The sequence below is a fragment of the Carassius gibelio genome, chromosome B25 (assembly GCF_023724105.1).
Source record: "Carassius gibelio isolate Cgi1373 ecotype wild population from Czech Republic chromosome B25, carGib1.2-hapl.c, whole genome shotgun sequence".
NCBI classification, from domain to species: Eukaryota; Metazoa; Chordata; class Actinopteri; order Cypriniformes; family Cyprinidae; genus Carassius; species Carassius gibelio.
The window spans coordinates 17349822-17358197 of record NC_068420.1 but is presented as its reverse complement, the minus strand read 5'-3'; the positions used below and the strand labels follow the sequence as shown (position 1 = coordinate 17358197).

The 8376-nt window shown below is 35.7% G+C and overlaps 1 long non-coding RNA gene across 2 annotated transcripts in view; it reads right to left on the bottom strand.

Annotated features, from left to right (window-relative positions):
• Positions 1 to 2288: 2288 nt before the first annotated feature.
• Positions 2289 to 8376, bottom strand: part of LOC128014477 (uncharacterized) — a 155859-nt gene continuing 149771 nt past the window's right edge. For both annotated transcript variants that reach the window (XR_008183558.1, XR_008183557.1), the window contains 2 exons: positions 3278 to 3344; positions 2289 to 2722 (listed from right to left, as the gene is read on the bottom strand). This is a non-coding gene — a long non-coding RNA (uncharacterized LOC128014477). The remainder of the gene's footprint in view (positions 2723 to 3277; positions 3345 to 8376) is intronic.

Genomic DNA, 8376 nt, shown 5'->3' with positions numbered 1-8376 from the left:
TCGATCCAGCTCGCCCATGGAATAGGCGGTTCACCAGGCACGGGAAGAAAAGGGGCCGGCGGTGGTAAGCTAAACTCAGCCATCTTCGTCGCCAATGTTATGTTGGTATTTCAGTTAGCCATTAAACATGAAGCACACACGGCTGAACGGATAATCACTTTACTAGTTCTCTCACTCACTCACACGCATGCGTAAAACAGCAGGCAAAACTTAACCCCTTCGTAACCCCCGAAAACCTAATGGTAGAACACAACACAGCGGTCTCATTCTCTGTGTATATATGTCTAAAATGCGTCAAAATACTGGATGTACACACATGAGAGACATATCTATAGAAAGCTTGAAGTGTCTACTTTTAAAGGAAGTGAGTTATGTTTGAAAACAAATGATCTGTGATAAAGTAATCCGTATGAAGTCAACACAATGTTCGGTCTTTCTCATCTAGAATCATTATGAAACATGTAGATAAATCTTGCTTGCATATTATTGTAGCACAGTCTGTGCTGAATACAAAGAAAAAAAAAATTACATGTTGACTTATAGTATTTTAGTAGTAGCTGATATAAGCACAAATGTTAGGGCATGTCAAAACATCTCAAGGGTCCCTAAATCGAGATATTTTAACTAAACATGTTTACATGCACACTAATAATAATAATACTAATAAAAATGCATTATTTAAATAACATGTTAACCAGTCTACATTCAATCCGATTACCTGACAATGCAAGAAAAGCATGCTTATTGTCACTTATTGTCTCCTCATTATCAACCATGTATCCAAATCTGAGAGATCTAGCTGTGATGTTAAACAAAGCATATAAATCCCCATAGGTCTCCAAAATGGGAGCACAAAACTTGTACAGACTCATATTCTTGAGTCGAGAAAGACTCTGAGTGTAGAAAGTAATGATGCTTTCTTGTCATATATGTAATATTACATGAACACATAATCAATATTGATTCGTTGCACAACTTTTGAGTATTTCAGCACAAAATATATAGTCATTGAAACTAAAAAACAGCACATGCAAATAAGCATCGCAATCACAGAGCAATTCCCCAGAAGACTACTCTGCAATCCCATGCAAACACAAATCTCTGCCCTTGAAGTTACAATCATTTAACCTCTAACCCTCATTTAAAGAGTTCTCAGACTGTCAACATGAACACACATGCTCGCCCAGCCTCTTCACCCACCTAAAACAGCATATATTTTATTTTCTTCCCAAGCCACAGGAGTGCGTGAATAATGTTCCCAGCAGAAAGCCTGTTTTCTTAAGTTTGATGCTGATGTCCTGCTTTGAAGCCTGTTTTCTCATAGACAAGTCAGCGACACCTTAACTAGACGTGACATATTTTTGCTGAAATGGGGTCCCCAACAGGGCACTGCTTATTAATAGACATTTTTCACTTCAGCCAGTGCATTCCTCAAACACAAAGCCTCACTTTGAAGACAAGATGGATCGCAGCAGATCACTTAACATATCTGACATGTGGGAGACAGATTGTACTTCGTAGGAGCAAATATGTGAATGTAATCTTTTGAGTATAGGAAAATAATGGATTGCACACTTACAGTAGATTTCACATGATTTCGCATGCATGTTCGATTGAGATCTGTAAACATTCTGTGAATCTGTGAAATGACACAATAAACAGGTCACTTTTGCAGACAGTGATGTGTAGGATGCTAATACATTGTAATAATACTGTAATAATACAGTAATAACAGTCCTGTCACAACGTCGCCGTCTGTCTGTCAACAGAGTTTCTGTTAGTCGAGCATTTCAGCTTAACCTCTGGCCTCGCTCTTTGATGAGCTCACAAGGGTTTGTTCACCGTATCTCTCAACTAGTCTTTATTAAGAATATTAAAACATTTCAAACCCCAAGGCTTTTCAAGAAAAAAGGTCCCATTTTGAGGCTTAATTTAATGAGATATTTTTTTTTAATATAAGATAAATATGAATGACACAACAATGACTCATCTGAAATAAATTCATTTTTATATATATATATATATATATATATATATATATATATAGTACCACTTAAAAATAAAATAAAATAGTCTTAAGTTTTAATTATATTCTATATGTAATATAACTTAAAATGCATTAAAATAAATTAATTGGAATATTTAATTATTGCAAACGTATTACTTGGTTACATTTAATGTGAAGTTTTTTATATATATATATTATAAGTGTGGGGAATAGAGACATGACAAGTGGGGCCTGACAAACGGGAGGCAATTTGGTATTTTTTGTGACTGTCTCTATTAATTCCTTTATTTATTGTTCATACACTCAAAACAAAACAATGACACATTCAAATGTAAGCCTTACTTAAAACGATGACTGGTAAATAATTAAATAGCAATATATATGTCAGTATCTAGATTTTTTTCAATAACGGCAGTATGATTTTTAAACACATTTCCGATATTTCAATATTCATTAACACTGTTTCCCACATTATTTCTGCATTGATTTAGTTGTGGTGGTTGACTTCATTGAATAGACACAAGCACTGCACATTTCAAAATCAAAACGCTGTGTGCGTGTTTTATATGAACGTATCTTTGAAGGGAACCAACTGTCTTCAGAAAATGTTTAGATGGCATTTTCATTTTATCGGGAAAAGTACATGAGCGCAGTGCTGCTTGTAAAAAGCCATTACTGGGAAAACCACGGTTTCTGCTGCTCCAAAAACACCTCCTGCTGGCAGAGAATGAATTAGCATTTTCAGTAAATCTGTCTCCAATAACATGTGTTTATTGTTGCTCCCTCTTATTTTCTGTTTTCTGCAGTAACTCTTAGCACTTTTAATATTCTTTATCCTGACTGAAGCACCTTAGTTCAACTTAAAGCCTAGTTTATTACCATCTTGTTGGGGTAATAACGATTGGGCACAGGTGAGGCTCGAAAGCCTTCCTAACCTCCAAAGTGGGAAATGGCAGAAAAAGTTTGAGAGAAACACTGCTGTACAGTTACATTTAGCTACACTGATTTAAATTTTCACGTTTGAAATCAATAAATTTTTAGATTAATAATTGAAGCCACAGAAAGAAAGAAAAAAAAATCACCAACTCTACAATGAGCTACACATATTTCATGGCAGTCACAAGAAGAGTTCATTTCTACAGTCAGTGCAGTCTGTGTCATAAAATGAAATCCTTTGAACTTGCCATGGCCGGAACAAAATATGTAAATAAATGTAAAACACATAATCTTTATTTATCAGACCCACGCCAGACAGATGGATCAGCCCACCTGGGAATCCTGCCGGCTCTCCAGATGTCCAATCTGTTCTGATCTGCAGGCCAAATCCAGTGTCTGCCTAAAACATAGAAAAAAAAGAACCTAAATTAATATTTTTCTTCATCAATCAATGGGAGATTTTTTTGCAAACAAACCAAAACAGCAGCACTACGGTAAAGATGGCCAAAATTGGAAAAGATAACAGCTCTCTTTACTTTACAGATCAAATACTGTATTTTAAAACAAATAAGTTTGGCGCCAATGCCCTTCGGTCATGACAAATGCAAGAATAGTATAAGTTTGATCACGAATACCCATCCTGATGCAATGCAAGGAAAGGCAGCATGTTTGAAATGAAAGCTATAGCAAAGCACACAACTAACATTTCAGTCTGTTATCACACACAGACCTGGAATTTAGAGCTAAAGCCACACTTTTTAATGATATTTTTATCAGTTTTGTCTTTATGGCTGAAGATTCTAAAATGTTCTTATTTGTTCCATGACTAAAAATACCTAGCATAGATCGACACTGTGGTGAGAAAATAATGATAGAGTGAACTATTCCTTTCCGGTATATGTTTATGTTTTGTAGATCTGCTTTACAGCTTGAAGTGATAATTGTTCATGATTGTTCATAAGTTCATAATTGACTATTTTAAACAATTTTATTTTCCTGTTTATTAATGCGAAGCCGCTTTGAAACAATCTGCATTGTATAAAGCGATATATAAATAAATGTGACTTGACTTGAATGTGCCTTTATGTGTAGACTATAAACAATTGTTTACTAAAATTATTTGTAGATATGACCCTTACGAATTTCTTTTCATTGCCGTAACCTAATTTTTATTTAGGTGTATTAAATGATTTGTTTGACTTTTGAAAACTTTGTTTACCAATCTGATGTTTCCATTTTGTACAAGCCGTTGTGAAATTTCAGAAAACAATCATGTTTCTACATCATTCATTAATTTAAGTATAATTTTAAACTGTGTTATGCATTATGAAGCCAATGTTTTCCTTTACGCCAAAATGTTTTGAAACAGTAGAAGTCTGAGTGTCCTTTCTGGCTCTGAAGTTTTTCAAAGTCCTTTTGTGGCTTCCAAACCCCATGTCTCTGGCCTATACTTATGCAAGAAAATGAAGTTGAATACTTGGCCCCTCCTAAATCTGTAAACTACAATTAAGCTAAATTCCAAGTTTATTTCCAAACGCCATCCTTGTTCCAGACCATGTGAGAGGCTCGAGTCTAAAATTATAACACTTTGGGTCAGGCAGCCTTAGGGTCAGCCAATTCCTCATCATCTTTCCTTCTACACCGGTCTTGGAGTCTGAGAAGTGGTTAAACATACTTGTGTCATCTGTCACAGACAGACACACTCAAGAACTTAAAAAAATACATATATACAGATGATGTGGTTGCATCCGGTATCTGTCCATACTTCTCTCTTCTATCATTAAAAATGTCTTGGGTTTTGACTGACAGACATGCTATTGGGAATCAGTCACCGTGTCATTTCACAGAAATGTTGTCTTTCCTATGGCGGCCATTTTCAAAAAGGAGAAAATAAGATTTACATCTGAAAGGGAAGAAAGGGAGTGTGAGGCCTTCATCGCTGTGGTTGTAGAGGACAGTTGTGTGAAGGTGAAGCGTACATGTGGTCTCACAGTCACACTGTGTTGTACAGTAAATCATATGGATTTCCAAAATATATGTTTTCTGGCTATGGCTAGGTTTTTAGATGTACATATACTTTAATTAAACACACACATACATAAGCGGAGTGGGGGGGGGGGGGGGGGGGGGTTGGGGGGGGGGGGGGTGATCGCCGATTACTCTTGAAAAATTTAAAGATGAAGTAGGCTACGAAAGAAAAATTTCCAAACTTTTTCATACTACTGCAGTTTGCACTCACGCTGTTTCTCAGATATGAGTATAATCTGGGTCCAATTTTCAGTGGCACAGGAGGACATTTTGTTATACTACTCTTTACTGTCTTTCGCACGCATAAGACAATTTCTGCATGTAAGTATTATGCCAAATAAAAGCAGAAAATCGTGCTAGATGCACTTTCTTGATATTAGAATAACTTCCTGACAGTGTTTTACATTCAAGTTGAAGTGAAAAGAACTTTGAAATGCAATAAAGTGTTTTTTTAAAGCTGCTTGTAAAACATTTGCTGCATGGATAAAAAATATATGTAATAATTCACATATCCAACAAAATTGCGTTGCAGCAGATCCTTTCAATCTTAAGGTATTCAGAACAGAGTAACATAAAAATCAGAAAATATATGCAGCTATACAATTATAGGACAAAGTTTTGCATATGTGTCATTATATATATATATATATATATATATATATATATATATATATATATATATATATATATATATATATATATATATAAAAGACAATTAAAAAAAAAAAAATATATATATATATATATATATATATTTTTTTTTTTTTTTTTTTTTTTTTTTTTTTTTTTTTTTTTTTATTGTACAGAATTATAAAATAAGATGCAAAGTATAATCGGACCCGTTTTAGGCTTTTCCTTATTTTTATACTTAAGACATCCATCAATTATGGTGATGCAAAAAACGTCCTGCAGCATCCACTCTCCACACAAACAATTGGATATGCATCTAACAGCACACATTTTTTTAAATTCCTCTCATTGCGAAGCAAACAGTTAAATAAAAAACTTTGAACAACAGTCTCGCTGCGTTGTCTTCTGTTGTGTGGGCGTATTCAAACCACGCGCTTCAATGAAACATTAGAATCTGAATAGAGCGTTCATCACGGGGGCGTGGTCACATTAGAAGATAATGAAGGGAGATGTGAAAAATGGACATCGCGTTGTTTTCATATGGATTACTTCACCACAGAATATTTGTTTTCGGCAGCAGTTTAAAAGTAGACATGTCAGGCTTTCTATAGATATATCTTTCATATCTCTTCGTTGAGTATACACTGAGTTAAAGTTCATTTTAATGACGTGTTTCTAAATGAAGATCAGCGCAGACAAAGGCTGCAGACAGCACACCTTGTTTGTTATCTTTATTTTATAAATGCACAAAGTTTTGTTGTTATCAAGTCAGTATACAAAAAAAGTAGACCCTTTACAGATTCGATTGATGTATTGCTCTTCTCTGTACGATCAAAACTGAAACTGTAATTTAAGTTATTTTGCGGTTATCAGGAGAAAATGCCTCATGACGTGTATACACGTTAATCGACTCCAGAGGGTTAGAGACATCAGCAGTGGAGTGTGTCACTACAAAGAGCTCTAGATTGACCAAGTGGATGCTGCTGTGAGGGCTTGCATGAGTGTCGTACAAGGATTTAACCAGGCATTTTGTGCTAAGGGGGTCTCACATCTCTACACTTGTGGACACATGTAAGGTGCTGAAACCACACAGAACCTTTACTGATTCCCTGGCTGCAGAGACATGTATCACAATCTCATCCCTGAGGCCTGTCCTTCAGCATCTGACTGAATCCATCCTGGCAGAAAAGGATGATGACAGCAGTCTGGTGAGGAGCATGAAACATGCAATCTACAAGAACTTACAAGAGTGGTATGAGGATTTCCAATATGGCTAATGGTGAGTAGGCCGCTACCACAAATTTCTCCAACCTCACTTTATTCATAGTCTTATATCATTATTACTCATCATGACTGATTTTGTTTTATGAGCTCTGTTAATACTTAATTTTTAGAGCAGCATCTCACGCAGGAGTCTTCTGACAATGTAGGTAGCTCTTGTACTCTCTCACAAGATTCTTTTGCCAGAGGAGAATGTGAAGATGAGGGGACCAGTGTCTCTTACGTGAGGCCCCAAAAGGCTTGGCTGGTATTCTCAAAATGATAACAATGAAAAAACAGGAGAACAAAAAAACAGCAGACATGGTAAAATGTATGCCATCATTTCAAGAAGTTTCTGCATACACAGCCTTGCCCACTATTTCTGTGGATAAAGACCCACTGCAGTGGTGGAAAGACAATGAGGAGGATTTTCCAAAGTTGGCAAAACTGGCACAGAAAATCCTTTGCATTACAGCCACCAGTGTTGCATAGGAAAAAATTTTCAGTTCTTCAGGAAACATTCAGACAGTGTTTTCGCTCCAGTTTGAAACCAGAGAAACTTAACATGCTTGTCTTCCTTCACAAAAATTTGCCATAGATTGAGAATGTAAGAATTGAAAATGCATGTGCCGTTTTTAATTTATGTTTGTTTGATGCATGGGTAAAATAAAAAAATAAAAAAAATAAACAAAGTAAAAAATAATTTGACTGATAAAGTTTTTTTCCCCCAAAAGTTTCCTATAAATATCACGATATATAGATACTGTGTTTATTTATTTTTTTCTGGCCACGATAACCGCGGTGTGAAAAATCTAATATTGTGATAGCCCTATATATATAAATCAGTTAGTGGCAAGAAAACAAACAACTGGAAATAATATGATTCAGATACGTGATCTCAAACATATCCAAGCACTCAGAGACTCAAAAGGGTTTTGAACAACAATAGAAAAGACTTTTACCCTTTTTGAGTATACCACAAAAGAGTGCAAGTTTTTACAAAGTTTCCATTCAGTTGTGTGGTTTTATTGCTTTATTCTTTCTTTTACGATGTTTACTGTTTATTCTGCATCGGTATTGAGGCTCTGAACCTCCCACAATCTCTCTTACGCCTTCCGGAAGGAATTTATGAGACTAGAGGTTCGTTTGCAGCACTGTCATTCCTGCAGACATGAGAACAGGGCGGCAGTTGCCCTAGAGATTAATTGCACTTAACCAAGAAGTCAAAAGGGAATAGTGAAATCAAAGAGCTCTAAGATCAAAAAAATGAAACACAATACTTCTAAGTGTCGTGCTGTAATCCACATAGTATGCAGCAAGACATGCTTAATCCCATGCAGGTTCATGACGTAAACCACATGTGGTGCAAACCTGCACAGATCTGATGTAAGAATGATGGAGAGAGATGGAGAGCAAATGGAAGAACAAAAGACAGGATGGATGGACAGAAGAGCATCAGACAGCAAGGAAAACGGACAGAAAGACAGACAAATTAGGATAAAATAGACAGATAC